Consider the following 23,062-nt stretch of genomic DNA (forward strand, 5'->3'; position numbering starts at 1 on the left):
GGCTCGGGAAATATGATACCATGTACACCACGGACGAGGTGTGGAATGGGATAGCGGTGCAGTATGGGACCAATGTCTATAGGGACCTCTCGAGGTTGTCACCAACTTATAGGGAAGGCCCTCCCCCCGCCTCTTCTGAAGACGGGGGAATTTCATGGTCCCCAAGCTCGAGCTCGGGGAAGAGTCCCAGTTAGGTTTTTTCTTTGACTGGTTTACATCTTTTCCCAAAGTTATTGTCATTGTTTAACTCATTGTCATTATGCAGGCGCCATGAATCCCGACCTCGACGCCGTGCTCTTTAGTGATGGGGGAGCTGGCGCCCAGAAGAGCAAACGCCCGAGGATACCAAAGAGGCCCGACCGACAGTCCAAGGTGTCTAAACGTCACGAGACGACTCCCACGGCCCAGATCACTGCGGACACCTCCAAGGAGCCAACTGCCCAGGTCGATGGGTCAGGCTCTACTGCATCCATCTCGAAGCTTCCCACCGAGACCCGGTTAATAGTTGCTCGGCCTCCGAAGAAACCTTCTACCTCAACGGTTCAGCTGCCAACGGCCCGAACTCATACTGAGGAATATGTACTTGATGGCGCTGCTGGGGCAGAAGGGGCGCTTCTCAGCTCGGACGTCCTTTCTCGGGTGGGTCAGAGCTTTTCTGGCTTTGGTGCCGACCACTGGGACCTCGTGCGCAAGGCCTCGGACTGCAATACTCTTTATGAGAAGAGTATCGAACTCTCCGCCGCGGTAGCCTTCTCACTTCTGTTTAGCGTATTCATGTCTTAGAGTATTTATGTCTCTGATTATAATTCTAATTCATTCTTTGTGTTTCAGGCCCTTGTTGTTTCAGCGCAGCTTAACTACAAGCTGACCAACGAGGTGCAAACGAGCTTATCTCTGGCTCAAAAGTCGAAGGATCTCGAGCTGAAGATGATTGACGAGCTCAAAGACTCGAAGTCTGAAATTGAGAGATTGAAGACCCGTCTCGAGGAGCTTGAAAAGTCAAACGCTGAGCTCGAGAAGGCCAAAGCCAAGCTCGAAGAGGAGAAGTCTGCCACCTTCGACCTCATGGAGAGCGAGAAGACCCGCCTCCTGAATGAGTCTAAGGAGCAGAGGGAGAAAGCGGTCGACCAGGCCATGTACAAACTTTGGGCCGACAATGACGATCTTGACACCAGCTTCCTGGGTCCTCTCGAAGCCACATATGTTGAGCGGTGGAATGCCCGTCTTTTGGCAAGTACAGCTGCTCGAGAGGAGGCCCAGCAGGATAGTCATGCTATTCGTCCTGGAGGGTCTGGTGATATTGATGTTGAGAAGGCCAAGGATACTCCTCTTCCTTAAATCCGATCTCGGAGAGATCAGTTATCGGGGCTGCGTCCCCTCATTCTTGTAACTATTTAAATTTGTGCCCACGGGGCTGACACAATTTCTTTAACTTTTTCTATTATATGCTTTACACTTCTTGGCTTGAAATATTTTACATTTTTCTTGCATTGATGAGTTATGTTTATTTAATTCATACAAACATAGTTTGGATTTAGGCTCGAAATTCGATGCATTCATGCACAGTTTATTCGAATTATCCGCTTCCAACCTCGTTATTTATCAAGGTCGGATATTACTTTAACCATGAACTGAAAAGTACTTATACGGCATGTAATATGAATGATTTGGTTATATCTCACTTTTCCTCATCCTCAGTATCTTGGCTCCGAGGTTATGAGTTCGAAACTATTTTTCTAAGATATTCCATCCTCGATTTCGACATATTTCGCAATAGGTTTAGGTTCCCACTTATCATCGATCGATAATTTGGCTGGTTTGTTCCAAATCTGTTGTTTGCACATCTGGTTAACTCCAAATATTTAGGTTTTTTGACAGTTCGGTTATGTCCGACCTATCTAAGCTCGCGTATTTGGTCATGTCCAAATACTATGTTTTTGATGGTTCGGTTATGTCCGAACTATCTAAGATCGCGTACTTGGTTATGTCCAAATACTTTGTACGTTTTTGATAACTCGCTTAAGTCCGAACTATCTGAGCTCGCGTATTTGGTTATGTCCAAATACTTTGTACGTTTTTGATAACTCGGTTAAGTCCGAACTATCTGAGCTCGCGTATTTGGTTATGTCCAAATACTTTATGTATTTGGTTATGTCCAAATACTTTATGTTTTATTTATTATTTTTTTATTTTTTAAGCTGGTGGTATGTATGCCAGTGATGCCCCCTTAATATCCTATGAGTGTGACCATAGGTTATTAACTTAAGAGAGATTGCAAAAAAAAAAAAAAAAATTATATGCGGAACAAAGTAGACATGTCATTCAAAGATAAAGAAACATAGATAGAAAATTATGGTTACAGGCAACACTTTTCCTATACTATTGATAATAAGGTCTAAGGTGTTCGCCATTCCATGCTCGTGGTATCAGGCTCCCATCTAATCTTGCCAGTTTGTATACGCCAGGTCGGATGACTGATTCTATCTGGTACGGTCCTTCCCAGTTCGGCACGAGTACTCCAGCCGATTGATCTCGGGTTGCTAAGAATACGCGCCTCAATATCAGATCTCCCACTCCGAACTTTTGATCTCGAACCCTTTTATTGAAATATCTTGTGGTTCGTTGCTGGTAAGCAGCATTTCTTAGCTGAGCCTCTTCCCTTTTTTCTTCGATCAAGTCTAGGGTTTCTTCGAGCTGATCGTGGTTTGAATCCTGATTGTAAATCTGAGTTCGAATCATTGGAATTTCGACCTCAATGGGCAACATTGCCTCGCAGCCGTATGCTAGAGAAAATGGGGTATGTCCAGTTGATGTCCGAGCTGTAGTTCTATATCCCCAAAGGACTTGAGGTAACTCCTCAGGCCATCGTCCCTTTGCTTCTTCCAACTTTTTCTTCAAAGAACTTTTGAGAGTTTTTTTAACGGCTTCGACCTGACCATTCGCCTGGGGGTGAGCCACTGACGAAAAGCTCTTTATTATACCGTTCTTGTTACAAAAGTTGGTAAATAAGTCGCAATCAAACTGGGTTCCGTTGTTAGACACAATCTTTCTTGGCACTCCGTATCGGCACACGATGTTCTTTATCACGAAATCTAGGATCTTCTTCGAAGTTATGGTCGCCAACGGTTCAGCCTCCCTCCATTTTGTGAAGTAATCAACCGCGACCACAGCATACTTCACTCCTCCTTTGCCAGTTGGGAGCGAGCCTATGAGGTCGATCCCCCACACTGCAAAAGGCCATGGGGATGTCAACATGGTCAGTTCGGAAGGTGGAGCTCGGGGTATCGTGGCGAATCTCTGGCATTTGTCGCACTTTTTCACGTACTCGAAAGAGTCCGTTTTAATGGTTGGCCAGAAATATCCTTGGCGTATAATCTTCTTGGACAGGCTATGCCCCCCGGTATGATCTCCGCAGAACCCTTCATGAATTTCTTCAATAATCTTCTTTGCTTCGGGGGGAGTCACACATCTGAGCAATGGCATGGAATACCCTCTTCTGTATAGCCTTCCATCCAGGATGGTGTAACGAGGAAGTTGATACATTAGTTTCCGAGCCTGATTTCGATCTTTTGGAAGAATTCCATTTTCGAGGTATTCAACGATCGGGCTCATCCAGGTCGGTTCTGTCTCGATCATGCACACATCTTCCTTGTCTGGCTCAGTAATGCTGGGTGCTGACAGGTGTTCTACGGGTACAACATTCAGCTCCTCATTTTCGGTGGAAGTGGCGTGCCGAGCTAAGGCATATGCATTTGAGTTTTGTTCTCGGGGAACCTGTTCGATCGCATAAAACTCGAAAAACTCCAATGTGGATTTTGCCTTCTCCATATAAGCTGCCATTTTTGTGCCACGAGCCTGGTATTCTCCCAAGATTTGATTTACCACGAGCTGGGAGTCGCTGTAACAATGTATAGCTTTGGCCTTGAGCTCCTTTGCTATTCGCAGTCCCGCAAGTAAAGCCTCATACTCAACTTCATTATTAGATGCTTTAAAGCCGAACTTTAAAGCAGAGTGAAATCTGCTCCCTGCAGGAGTGATCAGAATAACTCCTGCCCCTGCTCCATTTTCATTTGACGACCCGTCGACGTAAAGTTTCCACAGCTCGTGGGCCGTGGTTGTTACCTCGTCGTCGGCTGTACCGGTGCATTCCACTATAAAATCCGCCAACGCTTGCGCCTTAATGGTTGTTCTCGGATGGTAGGTGATCTCGAACTGTTCGAGCTCAACAGTCCATTTAAGGAGTCGACCAGACGCCTCTGGTTTGGACAAGACTTGCCTTAGTGGTTGATCTGTTAGTACATGGATAGGATGCACTTGAAAGTAAGGGCGGAGCTTGCGAGATGAGTGGATTAGGCTGAGGGCGAGCTTCTCCATTAGTGGATATCTTGACTCTGCCCCCAGTAATCTTTTACTGATGTAGTAGACAGGTTTCTGTATTCCCTCTTCTTCTCGAACTAGCACCGCGCTTATCGCGTGTTCAGTTGTTGAGAGGTATAGGAACAGTACTTCTCCCGTCTCAGGCTTCGATAGGATGGGTGGTTCGGCTAAGTGCCTTTTGAGCTCCTGAAAGGCTAGCTCGCACTCATCTGTCCATTCGAACTTCTTACTTCCTTTCAATAAGTTGAAGAATGGGAGACCGCGGTCCGTTGACTTCGAAATGAACCTGCCCAGAGCTGCCATTCTGCCAGTCAAGCTTTGAACATCTTTATGCTTCCGAGGTGAAGGCATATCGATCAGGGCCTTTATTTTATCGGGATTAGCCTCGATTCCACGAGAGTTGACAATGAAACCCAGAAATTTCCCTGAAGACACCCCAAAAGTGCACTTCTAAGGATTCAACTTCATGTTGTACTTTCTGAGCACGCCAAAGCACTCTTCGAGGTCATCAACATGGTTTTTGTTAAGTTGAGACTTTACAAGCATGTCATCAACATAAACTTCCATGTTGTTCCCAATTTGCTCTGAGAACATCATGTTTACGAGCCGCTGGTACGTGGCTCCGGCATTCTTGAGTCCGAATGGCATGACATTGTAGCAGTAGAGCCCCTTGTCTGTGATGAAGCTCGTATGCTCTTGGTCGGGGGCATGCATGGGAATCTGGTTATACCCAGAATAAGCATCCATGAACGACATCAGACCATGCCTCGCCGTGGCGTCTACGAGCTGGTCAATTCTCGGCAGGGGAAAACAGTCTTTTGGGCAGGCCTTGTTGAGGTCTGAGTAGTCAATGCACGTTCTCCACGTCCCATTGGGTTTCGGGACCAACACTGGATTGGCCACCCAGTCCGGGTAAAAAGCATCCCTTATGAAATTATTTGCTTTCAGCCTATCTACCTCCTCCTTTAGTGCTTTCTTTCTGTCTTCATCCAGCTGCCTTCGCTTTTGCTGCTTCGGGGGAAAGCTTTTGTTTATATTCAATGCGTGGCTCGCTACATTAGGGCTTATTCCCACCATGTCAGAGTGTGACCACGTGAAGACATCCTGGTTTTTCTTCAGAAAGCAAATTAATTGCTATTTTGATTCGTCTTGGAGGTGTTTCCCGACCTTCACTTTCTTTGAGGGATCAGCTTCCTCGAGCTGAACCTCTTCGAGCTCTTCCAAAGGTTGGAGGTCAACCTTCTCCTCAATCCTTGGATCGATCTCCTCATCGATTTCTAAAACTGTCCCATCTTTATTCTGTATGACAACGAGTGCTTGCGCGCTCGTTTGTTTCTTTCCCCTTAAGGAAATGCTGTAGCACTCCCTTCCTGCCAATTGATCTCCCTTCAATGTTCCGACTCCACTTGGAGTTGGGAACTTAAGGGCTAGATGCCTTACAGATGAAACTGCCCCCAGCCCGACCAGGGCGGGTCTCCCGAGCAATACATTGTAGGCAGATGGTAACTCTACTACCACGAACTCCATCATCTTGGTCACCGAGACTGGATAGTCTCCCAAGGTCACAGGGAGTTCGATGGACCCCATACAGGCGGTTCCCTCTCCAGAAAAGTCGTACAACGTGGTTGCACAAGCCTTCAGGTCGTGAAGGGAGAGTCCCATTTTTTCTAGTGTTGCTTTATAAAGAATATTAACTGAGCTCCCATTGTCTATGAGAACTCGGCGCACTCTTTTGTTGGCAAGCTGTAGGGTGATGACGAGTGGATCATGATGAGGGAACTGGACATGGGAGGCATCCTCCTCGGTGAAGGTTATAGGCTGAGTCTCAACCCTTTGGCTTTTTGGTGCCCTTGGTTCGGGTTCATAAGGAGACCCGTCCCCTGTCTTCAGTTCATTCACGTATCGTTTTTGAGCATTTCTGCCCCCTCCTGCGAGATGAGGACCTCCCGAGATGGTTATTACGTCCTCTCCATCTATCGACGGAGGCCTGTCCTCATCCCGAGATCGGGAGTTATTATTCTGTGCTGCCGGAAGCGCGGCTACTCTCTGGCTGGCGGTAGCCTGTCCAGTATTCTGGTTTTTGACATACTGCCGGAAATAACCTCTCGAGATCAACCCTTCGATCTCGTCCTTCAGCTGTCGGCACTCATCAGTTGTGTGGCTGGTGTCCCTATGAAATCGACAATACTTGCTGGAATCCCTCTTGGACTTTTGATTCCTCATAGGGTCCGGACGCGTGAAGGGGACCTGGTTTTCATTAGCCAGGTATATGTTTTCCCGAGACTCGTTGAACTCGGTGTGCACTTTATATACGGAGAAATATCTTTCTCCTTTTTTCTTCTTTCCTCCATCAGCCTCGGGATTATTTCCCTCGCTCTTTTTCCTCTTGGAGGGATTCTCCGAGGTAGGCTGTGTAGCTGCTGGGTCAACCGAGGTTGAGGCGGAGTTAATGTTTATCGTTGTAGTTTTGGTCTGCGAGGTCGCCTTGAGTGTTGACCTCGCCTCCTCTACATTGACAAATCTCTGCGCCCGTCTGTTAAACTCGGTTATCGACCTCACCGGTTTCCCTTGCATGTCATCCCAAAGGGCACTCCCGGGTAAAACACCAGCTCGGATGGCCATCAAGTGTCCACTGTCATCCACGTCACGAGCTCGGGCGACCTCTAGATTAAATCTTGTCAGGTAGCTCTTCAGTGTTTCGCCCGGTTGTTGTCGGACGTTAGTCAAAGTGGATGCTTCGGGTCTGACTCCCATCATAGCCCGGAACTGCTTCTTGAAGTCTCTAGACAATTGATCCCACGAAGTTATAGAATGTCTCTTGTACTTCTCGAACCAACTCTTGGCAGGTCCGGCCAATGATGTCGGAAACAACATGCATCTGAGCTCGTAACCCACGTTACTAGCTCTCATGATTGTGTTGAATGTACTCAGGTGGCTGCATGGGTCGGTTTTTCCTTCAAACGCTGGGACGTGAGGAATCCGGAACCCTTGAGGGAACTGAGTGTTAGAAATATTGGGAGCAAACGGCTCGAGCTCCTCATCAGAGTCCTCATATCGACCGTTCCCTCGTTCATTCTTCAAAAGCCTAAAGGCTTTTTCGAGCTGATCAATCCTTTCTTGTACTGGGTCTTTAGGCGGTGTCTGGAATTGCCGATCATTAATCGCGATCCCAGGCTCGCATCTCCGTGAGGGATCTCTACGCCCATTTAGGTGATTCCTTAGGTCTGGATTCGTCTGATCTCCCTTCCCCCTGCTCTGATTCAGATGATTCCGCAGGTCGGGATGGATCTTGCGGTTTCCAGTATTTTTACGACCTCGGTCGCGTTTACTGACGGACCTGACTTCTCCGGACTCGTCACTGGTGAAACTTATTGATCGGTCATTTCGTGGTGAATCCTTTCTATGTCGCCTTGTCTCCGTAGTGCGAGACTGGGACGTCTGACTTCTCTCAGATTGTGCGCCTCTCCGCTCCTGGAAAGTCTCCCTGTGTCTTTGCCTATCCTCCGTACGCCCTTGACCCTGATTCTGAACAGGTTGAGCATTTCTACGGGGAGGTGAAGGATATCTTATGGGAGACGGTGGGAACCGTATAGGTGACGGTGGTTGTCTTCCTTGTTTCGGCCTAGAGGGCCCAGAATTTGCCCGAGATGGGCCAGTTGCGTTTGGTGCACTACCAGGAACCTGAGCCCGAGCCTCGGTAGGAGCTCGATTATTCTCAGTTCCTGCAGGTGCTTCCGCAGGTGTATTAGGCGGAACCCGAGCCCGGGTATTCCTCTGAGGCCTAGAAGGTGCGGATGGCTTTGTTGGTGTTGGAGGTTGTGCCGGCCTCCTTGTGGCAGCATTTTTTCGTGGACGTCCACGGGGCCTCCGGGGAGGAACGTGCACGTCCCTTGGAGGAGGGACTTGGTCTTCGCGCGGAGGCGGGGGCTGAGCCACCTGCGCCTCTACGGCTATCCTAGTCAACTCCTCGTTACGTTTGTTGGCTTCTGCCAACAACTGTTTCAACTGCCGATTCTCCAATTCTACAATAGGGACATAACGTTCAGGATTATAGTACATGTCCTCATCCCTTGGTTGTGGAGGTGGCCCCCGGGAATCGGAGGACCCACTCCTCTCATCAGCGTCCGGGTTCTCCATTGGCTGTTTTCCAGGACGCCTTGGGTAATTTTCTTCAGGATTGTTCGGATTGTTTGTAGCCATGAACCTCTCAGGGATGATGCTTAAGGCTCTAAATGAAAGCACCAAACTGTTGACGCCGTTTTTCGTCAACAGATAAAAGAATAGAGCACGTAAACAATTTAAGACAATGGCCAAAAATAAACAAACGAATCAAACACGGTTTTTTACGTGGTTCAGCAGTTAAATCTGCCTAGTCCACGAGTCTCTGTTATTAATCTCAAGATTCTTTCTAAACAATTCTTTAGCCAGAATTCTCCAGAGTTTTCTTTCAAGAATTAGGATTTCGGTCCCCTTTCAATGGTGCATGGCTTCTCTATTTATAGAGAAGGATGCAGAATACTATCCCACATATTTTGGGTAGTTACTCTTTTGTGAATACAAATAAATGGCTTTAAATGCCAATAATCAGATATTAAAGGAAACGTCCCCCAAAGATCAGGGGGCGTATAACTGTATTAAATAACATCCCACAATTCTTGGGGATTTACATCAATTAATGAGGACTACATCTCATGGTCATTACACTTGTAGATACTCAAGGTGGTTATGGCGTATCTTCAAGTCTCCAGCATTTCTGGTCTCATGTCATTGTGTGAACCACTGACATCTTTCGAGCTAACGTTTCTTTCGAGATGGGATATCGAGCTCAAGAACCATGCTCCGAAGCTCCTGAAGATGAAGGTGTTTTCGGAGCTACCTTTCGAGATCGGGGTCATTTCGAGATCACCGCATTCGAAATCATACATCGTACTTTGCAGGCTCGACTTACAACCCTTGATCACTGATCCTCACGAGACCATTTGTTGCGAACTCAGCTTTCGAGGGCATATTTACTATGGCTCGAAATCTGGGTATAACAGCAAGATTATTAAAAAATATATAACTTTGTGTAAAATAGTGATTCTCAAATTCACAATATTCAAATGTTAGAAGTTTGATTACTTAAGAAATTTCACAAAAATGTATGAGTGTTTAAGTCATAACTTTCGATCGAAGTATCCAATTTCAATGAATTAGATACTATTGAAAAATCTTTAACTTTGTGCCAAATAGTATTTTTCATATTTCGCATTATTTTGGGTTTATTAAAACTGGTCCTAGGTTATAGGTTTGGTTAATTATGAAATTTCACATTTACTTTAAAATTTGAAGTTATTTGATTTAATTTTATATTAAAATTGGATGCATATTGTAAAATTTTTATTTTTTGTTTTTCTAAACATAAAAAATAGAAATACCTTTTTTATTTTTGTTATTTGTTTTTTCAAAAATAAAATTATGTTCAGTAACTGTTTTTATTTTCTGTTTTAAAAAAAAACAAAAAATTTGTTTGGTAACTCATGTTTTTTGTTTTTAAAAGTAAAAAACAAGAAAAAAAGAAACCAGAATTGTTTTAATAAAAATGAAAAGTGAAAATTTTCTGTTTTCAAAGTTTGGTAAATTTTAATTAAAAATTTTTAAATTAAAAAATAAAATCATAGTTACCGAACACATTTTGTAACTTTGTTATCAGATTTTTAATCATTTAAATAGAAAACTGTTTAATAAATGGTTACCGAACGAGACTATTATGTTTACTTGAGTTATTTTTTGAATCTTTAAAATAAATAATAATAATGATAAAATTAATCCATTTGAATATTAGATTTGACGGTGATCATATAATATATAAATGAGTTAATGTAGAGAGACTGGTAATTAAAAAAGATAATAAAAAATAATAAAATTTTCAAATAAAATTAAGTAAAGGGGCATTACACATTACTTTCACCTAGTATATATATTAGTTGTAAAATCCTATTTTGGCTAACATTTTGAATAAATATATTTTATTCTTTGAAGGGTATTTTTTGAAATTGTATATTGGGTAATTAAGTGTGATTGTGTCTCATTTTGGTAAGAATCAATTCTTTATTAAGTACATTTTTATATAGTCAAGTTTCCTTAATTATTTATGCCAACATTGTCAATAATGAGTATGTGTATTATAGAATTATTCTCTGTATATTTTTCCTTGATTTTATCTGTCTAAAATAAGGAAACTGAATGGTGCTTGTGCCCAAAGGAAGGAAATTTCAAAATGAACCTGGTTGGCTTTTAAGACCAGGTTTGTCTATTTCCTGATACTACAGAATGGTTGTCTGTCACATCTGGAAATTCCTGCAGTAAATGAAATGAGAAGTTATTTTGAGTAACTTCCCGATTTGGTCTGATTTAGGCCATTAACGAGATTGACTGGCTTAGGGGTTTCTAAACTATAAAAATACTAGACCTAAGCAGCAGCCTTTCTCACCTCTTCACTATTTTAATGTTTTATGCTTTTGAAGAGTTATTTTATTTGTAAAGAGTAGTTCTCGTTCTACTATCTTTTTGTTTGTTTGTGCTTTGTGTTGTTTATTTTTAAACATGTCATAAAACTTGTGAATGTGACATACAAGTATTCGGGAGAAGATCTTCACAAGACTTACTTCGGGAGGAAGTAAGTACTCACCATGTTCAGAAGGGATTTTGTGTTCTTGGTGTTTATAAAAATCAAATTATTAAAGTGGAGTACTTTAGGGTTACGACAAGGATTTAGAGGGAGTCTAAACTTGTATAAGTCAATTGATTTTTGTATTCTTGAGACTTTACTAATTGATTTTATCTCTGGGCGTGGCCCCGTGGACTAGGTTTTTCGAACCACGTAACAAACTTCTTGTGTCACGTTACTTTCCGTTCGTATATTCTGATTCATCAGCAATCTGTCCTGATACATCAAAATATCTGTCTAATCAAACAATTGTTTAACTATTTCTCATTAATTAAATTGTTTGTTAAATTTAGTTGGTAATCTTAAAAAATGAAATGTCAATTGGTATCAGAGTGGTTCACTAAAATCTTAGTGAGATCTTGTGGTTTTCCTTCCGTTTCTTTGTATTTTTTTGTTGTGTTTTTTGGTTGCAACATGTCGTTTTTTGCAGGAGGAAGTTCTATAACTCTACCACCATTGCTTAATGAATCAAATTATCCTTACTGGAAAGTTAGGATGAAAGCCTTCATCAAATCTCAAGATGAGAAGGCATGGAGAATTATTTTGACAGGCTGGTCAGCACCAACAGAAGTTGACGAAAAAACTGGACAAACAATGGTGAAATATGAGTTAAATTTGGCAACTGCTGATGATTTACTGTCTGGTTACAATAACAAAGTCTTGCATGCCTTATTCAATGGTGTTTGCAAAGGATATAATAAACTCATATCCTCTTGTGATTCGACCAATGAAGATTGGAAAATCCTTCAAAATCAGTTTGAAGGAACTACTGATGTTAAGTGTTCTAGGTTCATTATGTTGCAAACAAAATTTGAGGATCTTAGAATGTCTGAGACTGAAACTCTTATTGAATTTTATGAAAGATTATCTAATATTGCAAACGAATTTTTGCCGTAGGAGAAAAATTAGAAGAATTTGTTTTAGTTCGAAAAATTGTTCATGTCTTACCTGACAGGTTTAGCACCAAGGTAACGACTATGGAGGAGGCCAAAGATCTGAATACCATGAAGGTAAAAGAATTAATGGGTTCTCTTCAAACCTTTTAACTGAATCAACAAATCTAAAAAAAAATGACCAAGGTAAAAGAAAAATAAAAATCTATTGCCTTGAAAAGTTCTGAGGATGAAGATGATAATGAGTTGGCCCAATTGATAAGAAACTTTAAAAAATATATGAAAAAATTGGGCAACAAAAAGAATTTCTCTAAAGTTAATACATCTTCAAAACCCTCTTTTCCTAATAATAAAAAGGGAATTCAATGCAGGGAATGTGAAAGATTTGGTCTCATTTAATCGGAATGTGCAAATACCTTGAAAAGAAATAAAAAAACGTATGAATGGTACTTGGAGTGACAATGACTTTGAAAGTAGTGATGAAGATAGAGAAAATGTTGCTTTAACATCTGTACTCTCGAATTTTCTATGTTTTTTTGCAGAAAAATAGATAATTTGTTTGCCTAAATAATATTGTTTCGGTAAATAAGGTTACTAATAATACGACAGGTACTGCTGATGTTGTGGACACTGATATGATGAATCAGAAGTCGATGAAGATTCACTGGAAGATTCTTAAAAAAAAAAATGTATGATGAATGGATTAAGTTGTGTGATGTGAATAGATCAAATGCAAAAATCATTAAATCTCTTTCTTACAGAAATGACAAACTTGAAATGAATGTTAAAATTCTTGAAACTGAGATTTGTGATAAAAATGCTGAAATTAATCGTCTGAAAAAGAGCTTGATCTTATAAAAAGAAATGTTCAAATGCTTAATCCAGGATCTACAATTTTTGAAGAGGCCTAGAATGCAGGTCAAAGAAACAATGCTGGATTGGGATCTAAAGGGGTTAATTAAAAGGAAAGAAATTGTGTTTTTTCATGCTCACTCATTACATGTTGTATCTTTTGATCTAACACTACAGGTTTCTGATCCATCAACTTCACAGACTGTCTCATCAGCAAAGACACAGATAAGTAAGAATTTGACATCCAATGAAAGGACTACGAAATTCATTCCCACTTGTCATTTTTGTGGTGTCAAAGGTCACATTCGACCAAATTGTTTTACTATGATGAATTTTTTTTAATACAAATTGTTTTCATCATGAAAAATTCAAAAAGGTTCAAAAGAAACATCACGCGCCTACACAAAAATGGGTCAAAAAGAATGTGAATACTTGTCTTGCTACATTTACATGTCATAGAACTCATACGTCTAATTCTTGGTACTTTGATAATGGATGTTGTAGACATATGACAGATGATAAAAATATTCTTATTAATTTTAAAGCTGAAAAATTGTGGTGCAGTCACTTTTGGTGATGGTGTGGCAGATAAAGTACTTGGAAAGGGAATCCTAAATTTGGAAGGGTTACCTAAACTGAAAAATGTCTTGTTGATTGATGGATTGAAGGCTAATCTAATTATCATAAGTCAAATTTGTGATCAATGATTTATTGTTCATTTTTCTTGTGATGATTTTAGTGTGATGGATAAAGATGGAAGTTGTTTCTTAAAAGGTTTCAGATCAGTTGACAATTGTTATACTCTTTCTCAAACTTTGTCATGTCACTTAGCCATAAGTAATTCAACTGATATGTGGCATGAAAAATTGGTCACATTAATTTCAAAAACTTGAAAAAGTTGTCAAATGCAGGTATTGTTCGAGGATTGCCCAAACTGGGTAAAGAGTGTATTGGTAAGTGTGAGCCATGCCAACTTGGCAAGTAATTAAAAGTCACTCACAAGGGTATTGTGGATGTAAGTACCTCAAAAGTTTTAGAATTGCTTCATATGGACCTCATAGGTTCGATCCAAGTTGAGAGTTTAAATGGAAAAAATATACATTTTTGTTTGTGTAGATGATTTCTCTCGTTTTACTTGGGATGATTTTTTAAGAGAAAAATATGACACATTTGAAGCTTTCAAAAATCTGTGTTTAAAATTAAGAGTTGAAAAAGATTGTAATATTGGAAAAATTGTAAGAATTCGTAGTGATCATGGTAAAGAACTTGAAAACACTGTGTATGATGAATTCTGTAAGTCGTGTGGTATCTCTCATGAATTTTCAACACCCAAAACTCCTGAAAAAAATGGAGTTGTTGAGAGAAAGAATCGTACTCTTCATGAAATGGCAAGAGTAATGTTGAATAGCAAGAAATTGTCCAAACGATTGTGGGCTGGAGCTAGTAATACTGCTTGCTACACAATAAATAGAGTGTTCTTACATCTAGGTACAACCAAAATGCCTTATGAGATCTAGAAAGGTAAACGTTTGAATGTAAGTTACTTCCACATTTTTGGTTATGTCTGTTACATATTGAAGGATCACGAAAATATTGGAAAATCTGTTGCTAAAAGTGATGTTGGTGTCTTTCTTTCTATTCCATAAATAGTATTGCATATCGTGTGTACAACATGAGAACCCAAATTGGTATGGAATATGCTAACATTATTGTTGATGATATGAAGGATTTTTCAACATAAGTGGAGATAGACAAATTCATAGAAAACGTGTCTGTTGCCTCAGATGCACAAAGTGATGTATCATAAATTTTGCATGTTGCGTTAGAAACATGAACTAAACCATCACCCTTGGTGTCTGATATATTGCCATTTGAACATGGAGAGGCACAAATGCCAAAAATCATTACTGATTCCGTGCATAGAGAACCCTCAACCAGGGTGAAAAAGAATCATCATGCTGATCTCATTCTACGTGATATGGAGGAGAGCATGGTCACAAGGAAAAGGTATGTGAATCTCGTTCAACATATGTGTTTCACTTCTTCACTTGAACCAAAAAAGGTTAAAGAATTTTTAACTGCTGAATCTCGAATTAAAGCTATGCAAGAAGAATTGGAACACTTTACAGGAAATGATGTGTGGACCATTGTGCCCAGACCAAATCATACTAATATCATTGGAACAAAATGAAGTTTTAAAAATAAAATTGATGAATTTGGCACGATAGTAAGAAACAAAGCTAGATTGGTAGCACAAGGGTACACTCAAGTGGAAGGTATGGACTTTGATGAACATTTGCACTTGTTGCTAGACTTGAATCGATTAGATTGTTATTAGCTATTGCATGCATTATGGGTTTCAAATTACATCAAACAGATGCCAAATCTTTTTTTTTTTTTTTGAATGAAGAAGCTTTTGTTGAACAACCTAAGGGGTTTGAAGATCCACATTTTCCAAATCATGTTTTTAAATTAAAAAAAGGCTTTGTATGGTTTGAAACATGACCCACAGGCATGATATGAAAGATTGACACAATTTTTGGTGTCTCATGGTTATCGTAGAGGTGTAGTAGATAAAATACTTTTCATTAAAAGAATTAAGAAATACATAATTATTGCACAAATATATGTTGATGATATTGTGTGTTTGGTTCTACATCTAACTCGGAAGTGCAGGAATTTGTTCATCAAATGAAAGATGATTTGAGATGAGTATGGTGGGTGAATTAACATATTTTTTTAGGTTTGCAAGTCAAGCAATCAGAAGATGGTACGTTCATATCTCAAAGCAAGTATGCCAAAAACTTGGTAAAAAAGTTTGGACTTGATACTGCGAAACATACCAAAACTCCCATGGGAACAACAATTAAATTAACAAAAGATGAGAATAGAGTTAAGGTATATCCCACTTTATACCGTAGTATGATTGGTAGTCTTTTGTATCTCACTGCTAGTCATCCTGATATATGTTATAGTGTTGGGGTATGTGCTAGTAACAAGGAAATCCCATGGAGTCACATGTGACCGCTGTAAAAAGAATTATTGGATATGTTCACAGTACTTTAGAATATGGGATTTGGTACTCTAAAGAAACAAATTCTAATCTTGTGTGTTTTAGTGATGTAGATTGGATAGGTAATCCAGATGACAGGAAAAGCACAAGTGGAGGGTGTTTCTATGTAGGGAACAACTTGGTGTGATGGCATAGCAAAAAGTAGAATTCCACATCTCTTTCTACAGCTGAGGCCGAGTACATTGCAGCTGGCAGTTGTTGTACTCAGCTACTATGGATGAAACAAATGATGTTTGGTTATGGGTTTGAATTAGAAACTTTAACCATTTTTTGTGACGATACCAGTGCAATAAATATTTCTAAAAATCTTGTCCAACATTCACGCACAAAACACATTGATATGAGACACCATTTCATTAAAAAGCTTGTTGAAAATAAGACACTAATATTGGAATACATTGAAATAGACAAGCAAATTGATGATATTTTCACTAAGTCCCTTTATTAAATTCAATTTGATTCCCTTAGGAAATCCTTGGGGGTTTGTAGTATGTAATTATTTATTGTCTCATGACCATTCTAGGTGTTTATCTCTTATGTGTTTTTTCCTATTAAACGATTCTAAAGCAATTGCAAAACTTTTGTGATTAATTTCTGTTAGATTAATTAGTTTTGAATATACGACTTGCTAAGTTTATTGGTTTCAAAATAAAATTTTATTCACAATTTATTTTTGGGAAAAGCGTCTACTAAGAGGGCATTGAGCTAAATTAATAAATCTTCTTCAATTTTAGGTTCCTCTGTGAGAATAGAGCTACCTATGCCAGTGTGTGAAAGCCAACTTTGAGTAAGTTGAGACTATGTAATTAGACCTATGTAGAGGACACACTACCATTGAAAAGGGCTACCACTGGTGTAGTGTGACAGCGTCTCCTTTGGGTACTACAGAAAAAGGCCAAAATTTCCAACATGGGCAATGACCCTATTATTTACACTTCACACACAAATACCTGTTATGTATGAAGAAAAAGAAAAAAAAAATGTAAGTCCCATCCTCTATGTTAATGTTTTTCTTAAAACTACTTTGTGCTCTAGAAAAATTTATTTTTGTTCCAACACTCTCAAGCATATTATATAGATCAAATAAATTTTCTAATATTATCAGTACTCACTTAATTTTGTATTAGTTGATTATTGTTTTTCGGGTTTCACATTTTTTGATAACAACAAAAGGAAATATTTTTGTCATTTATATAAAAAATAATAATATATATATATAAAAAGAGGAATATCAAAAATAAAAAAAATAATAAACCAATGAATCTCGTGGGGTATATTGAATTTCTGTGCTTATTGATTTTTTTTGTCCGAAATGATTTTGTGTTATTTTTGTCATCTTTCTTTCTGAAAAAGGTTGTCTAATTATTAATTGTGTAATATGTGAAGAAAAATGACAATTTGAGAAATTTCCTTATAAAAATATATTTGTTGCATGTTTTAGATTGGTCACAATTAAGACAAAAGTTACATTTTTCTCTCATAGTCAAAAACGGGTAACCACCCATTTTGTTATGCCTATATCCAACATTTGGCCTCCACTCCCACGATCACTCTCACACTTTACTTATTCTTTTTCTTCTGTTTGTTTGCTCTCTCGTTGTCTAAGTGTTTAGGAACCCATGGCTCGAACTACCTCCGGAGCTCCGAGACCTTCAGTTGCTGCGAGTGGTTCTGCTCCATCAGCTTCGCCACCAATGACTTCAGGATCTTCTCTAAAGTCCTCTGTCAAGACTAGGGCTCGCAACCTCAGAATCACTCCATTTGCATGTGTTCCATCTTTGTCCACAACCTCCCCGTTACTGCTTCCATCTCTGTCTCCTGCTCTGATTGCTCTTCCTGCACCACCATTTGAAGAGGTGGTGCCTCCTGAGACCCTTCCTTCAACAATCGAGCCACTTGCTCCAAATCTTAAACCCTCAAGGCTGCCAAATCAAAAGGATCTTCTGCTGTTGCACAACCTGTTTTTGGTATGTTGCCTGCTTCCCATACTTTTTCCAAAGCAATTGCTTCTAGTTCAACGGCAGTCGTGAAGAAAGGAAGAAAACGAGGCAAGACATCTCCTCCAGCGAAGAAACTCAGAATCACTCCACTTGCATGTTCTTCCTCTAAGGATGATCCATCTGGTGAAGTAGCCAATCCTTCTGACCACTCAAGTTTTGAAAGTACCAAAAGGTCAGAATCTACCCCAAAACTTGAAGATCCGATTGCCTTTGAAGAACGAGTTGTTGAATCAGAGGATGGTTCTAATGCATCCGACACTCCGTTTGGGCCCACTAACCATGTCTCCACATCTCTACCTTCTGAATCCAAGGGAAAGAGGCCAATGAATTTTCCTAGTCCAATTGCTCACAAGGTTGTAACCAAAAACATTGATTCAGGTTAATCTTTTTGTAATGCCCCACGTCACTATGGCTGTTTCCTGGAATGACGACTGGCCCTACAAATCAACACGAGTCTTTCTAGCGTGCTTTGTCTTCACTCGCATGCTTACTGGGAAAGCTTCCTAGGAGGTCACCCATCACCAGATTTCTCCAGGTCAAGCACGCTTAACTTTGTAGTTCTCAAGTGATGGGCTACCGAAAAGAAGATGCATCTTGTTGGCATAGGTAGTACCCATCAATCCATTCAAGCCATCTTCAACTGTGTAGTCCCATACCTTCATAGTCTTAGAATTATCACACCTGACCTTCCCCAGGCAGTGTAGGATTGCACAGCTTTTACCCGGTCTTTCCCCTTACGGATCATGGAATTCTGACTGTCACAATCACCCCCCTTACGGGCCCGATGTCCCCATCGGCCACACTTCCAGCTGGTTCAAGGCTCTGATACCATTTGTACCGCCCTACTTCCTTAGAGCCGTTACTAAGTGAGTTTTAAATGTGCAATTAACTCGCTAATTGAGGTTTTAGGTTAAAAGTGTAGCTAAATTGTAATAAAAATCATATAATTTGAAAATGTAGCCATTCATTGAAATTATAAAGCATTATACATTTGGGATCCCAAAATACTATTTAGAAATATTTACAACTCAAAATATGATTAAGGTCGACTAAACGACAAACTTTGGTTTAATACAAAACATCTCCCAAAACTACCCCAGGCCATGGCAGCCAGGCAGGCCGAACATGTACACGCCACTTCACGCTCTCTGTACTCATGGTTGATCGATCTTTTTCTTGCCCTTACCTGCACCATAGAGTACCCGTGAGTCAAAGCCCAGCAAGAAAACTTCACACAAGCAATCAACATATGCATAACTATCAATCTGCATATAACAAAGCAGCCAACAGGCTAAACACATATCAGTCTACACCGCGAGGATATCCCAGGTATCCAATAGGGGTCTCACCTTGGCAACCTGCACTCCGCGTGCTTAACGCTGCTCCTGGCACCTTGCCGTACTCGGCCTTCGCCGTTCCCGACCCTTGACGTTCTCGACCTTCGTCATTCCCGACCTTTGCCGTACATTTACAAATATGCAACACATAGCATAAACTTAACAAATACTTAAGCTAATACAAAAATAATTAATAAGGCTACGCCCTGCAACACAATCACATAGGGTCGTGCCCTACAATACAAAATATAGGGCCACGCTCTGCTCTACGGGTACAACATTTTTCTTACCTGTGTCCCAAGCTTCCCGAGCACAGTCCTCTAGTCCGAGCCTCGCTGAAAACCTAGTCACAACGTATCAAAAACATCCATCCATCAAGTTCTAATCCACTAAATAACTTTGGGTTATAATTCTAGTCTCCGAGACCTTGAATTCTATCAATCTAGGTGATAAAATCCATCCCAAGCCTTAACTTTTGGAATCCCAAACCTAAAACCTTCTTGAAGTCCAAAAACCCACTAAGTGTCGCGGCCCCAAGGCCTTATGCCATGACCTGCCTCAACCAGAGGCTCAGCCTCTATTTTTTGCCTATGCGCGCCGCAGCCCAACCTATAGGGTGTCGCAGCTCGCCCCTCTTCTTGGCTTCCCAAACGTTCTAGAGGACCGCGACTTCCCAAGAACAATGTCGCGGCCCGACCCTTCGAGCCCAGAAAAATCCCCCATTTTCACAACTAAAACCAAGTCAATTTACCCCAAAATCAATCTAACAACTCAATTTAATCGCCATAGTAGTTCTAAAATAGTCCTAGCAACACAATCTAACAAAAAACTAGCTTAAATCCTCATCAAATTCCAAATTCAATATTCAACTTCAAAGACTTAAGAAAGCTAAAAACTTAGCCAATAATTACAGAATCTAAAGGCTGCAATCACAGTTCAAAGCTTACCTTATCCTCTGCTTGAATCCACAAGTTGAAAATTAGCTAATCCCCAAGTTTAGAGCTCAAATTCCTTGCTTAATCTTCAATGTTTCCCTTGGTAAGGTTTAGAGAAAATAAGAGAGAGAGAAACGGGTGTTTGGGTCGGTTTACCAAGTTCTAAGTGTTTCCTAAGTTTTGTTTTACTTATCCTAGGTCACTTAAGTTACCTCCAAGGCTCGGGGTACCAAAAACGTCCCCGAGGGAAAAATGGTAAATCTCCCCGATAATCCCTCCTAAACGTTCTAACTTCAAATATATCTCAAAATATTTATTTTCATAACCCGATAACACCATAAAATATCTAATGCCCAGAATACCCCCCAACTCACCCCGAGTCGGGTTTCAGGTCCCGTTGTGACTTCCTAGCTAAACCGCTCCCTAGGACTGTCTCGGATCGTGCATCTCAAATATATCACCACTCACACGTGGTAAAGATCACAATAATCACAAATATTTCATTTATGCCCTCAACGGGCTAAAATTACAAACATGTCCCTAATAACCAAATGGGGCCCGCATGCATATTTAACCTAAACATGCATTTCTAATCACATACTCATCAAATTCACATATTTAAATAATAAATCACTTATTGCCCTCCAGGCACGCTAATCAAGGCCCTAAGCCCTATTAGCAAATTTGGGACGCTACACTTTTGTTCCTTAGTCTCATTAGTTTTGTTATAATGATCATGAAAGGGATATGGTTTAGTATGCTAACCGTAAGGTTATTTGTAAAAATAATTTTGATCTTGCTGCTTATAGAGTGTTTGGAGGTATTGGTATTTTGCAAGAAAAATAGTGGTTAGATTCTTTACAGGGCTATTTTTGGTATGTTGATCGGGTTGTCAAGGAATTTTATGCGAACATTACTGATGATTTTCTTAATCATAATTCATTTATGTATGGCAAAGTGTATGTTCGGGGTCATTGGTTTTCTTTTACAGTTAAAGATATTGCTACTGGCCTAAATTTGCCCATTGGTGTCATTTTGGATACCTTTGAATTTGATAAGGACCTAGTCCTTTCGAAGCTTGTAGGACAAAAGGTATCATGGAATTCAAGCACATCACTCTCCATTACTGATCTTACACATACCTATGTTGTGCTTATGCGATTTGCTCTGTCCAAATTGATGCCCTCATTTAATCCAGTTGTTGTGTCTCAAGAATTGACATTCTTTCTGTTCAATATTGGTTCTAGTGCACAGATAGATCTTCCTTCCGTAATTATGGACCAAATTATTTCTCTAAGGAAGGCGAAAAAGAAGGGGTTCAACCTGCTGTTTCCCCAACTCATCCTTAAGATTCTGTCTTCTCATAATAATGTCCTGATGCCAAATGAGGCAACTGAGGTTCCTCCTCCTGATCCAACATTCAAGCCATTTGAAGGGAAAGATCAAGTATTGAAGAAGTCCAAGTCTGTGGTGATTCCCTCTGTTTCCATTGCCACTACTACTGCTCCATTTAGTGTTAGTCCTGAGACATCTACTTTTCATGTTTTTCCATTTTTTATCTTTTTTTAGTTGTCCAAAGAACATGTTCCTTGTTTTCTGTTTTTAATTTTCGTTACTTTAACTCTTTAATAGAAAAAGGGGAGTAGTTGGATTGCTGCATGGTTTCCATTTATTTTTATGTTTTTTGTGTACAACTCTCGACCCTATTCTCTGGGGGAGTTGTCTTGTTAAACTTTTTCAAAAATTTGACAAATATTTTCTTTGTTAGTATGCTTGTTTACAGGGGGAGTTCTTAGGAACTCTTATTTTATCTAACAAAGTGTTTGTTGTAGGTTTTTGAGTTCATATTACTAAAAATATATTTTTTTTCTAAAAAGTTGCCAAAGGGGGAGATTGTAAAATCATATTTTGGCTCACATTTTTAATAAATATATTTTATTCTTTAAAGGGTATTTTTCGAAATTTTATATTGGGTAATTAAGTGTGATTGTGTCTCATTTTGGTAAGAATCAATTATTTATTAAGTACATTTTTATATAGTCAAAATTCTTTAATTATTTATGGAAACCTTGTATATAATGAGTATGTGTATTAAAGAATTATTCTCTGTATATTTTTCCTTGATTTTATCTGTCTAAAATAAGGAAACTCAATGATGCTTGTGCCCAAAGGAAGGAAATTTCGAAATGAACCTGGTTGGGTTTTAAGACCAAGTTCGTCCATTTCCCGATACTACAGAATGATTGTGTCACATCTGAAAATTCTTGCATTAAATGAAATGAGAAGTTATTTTGAGTAACTTCCCGATTTGGTCTCTGGGTGTGGCCTCGTGGACTAAGTTTTCCGAACCACGTAAAAAATTTCTTGTGTCATGTTACTTTTAGTTTATTTACTTTCCGTTTGTATATTCTGATTCATCAACAATCTGGCCTGATACATCAGAATTCTCTCAAATTAAACAGTTGTTTAACTATTCCGCATTAATTAAATTATTTGTTAAATTCAGTTGATAATCTTAAAAATCTGAATTTCATTAGTAAATGTCATGGCTTTGAACTTGAGCCACTTTTTATGTTTGAAAAAAATGAGAAACAAACAAAGTAAGCTTGGCTTCTTTGATTTTACAAGTATCCATTATTATTTTAAGTTACGTGTTGCCATGTATATGAAATATAAAGGGTGAGTACTCATTGATTATAAAATATATTATAGTATATTATTTATTGGGGCAAAATATAGAAGTTTAAGTATGAAATATATTAATTATTGTTGTCATAAATTATTTATTGGGGCATAGTGTGACATTGGAAGTAGATTGTTTGGTTGTTATCCAAGCTATTCATAGTTCTTTGCCTACGGTATCACCGTTTGGTTTCTAGATTCATA

Source organism: Humulus lupulus, chromosome 2, assembly GCF_963169125.1.
Source record: "Humulus lupulus chromosome 2, drHumLupu1.1, whole genome shotgun sequence".
Lineage (NCBI taxonomy): Eukaryota > Viridiplantae > Streptophyta > Magnoliopsida > Rosales > Cannabaceae > Humulus > Humulus lupulus.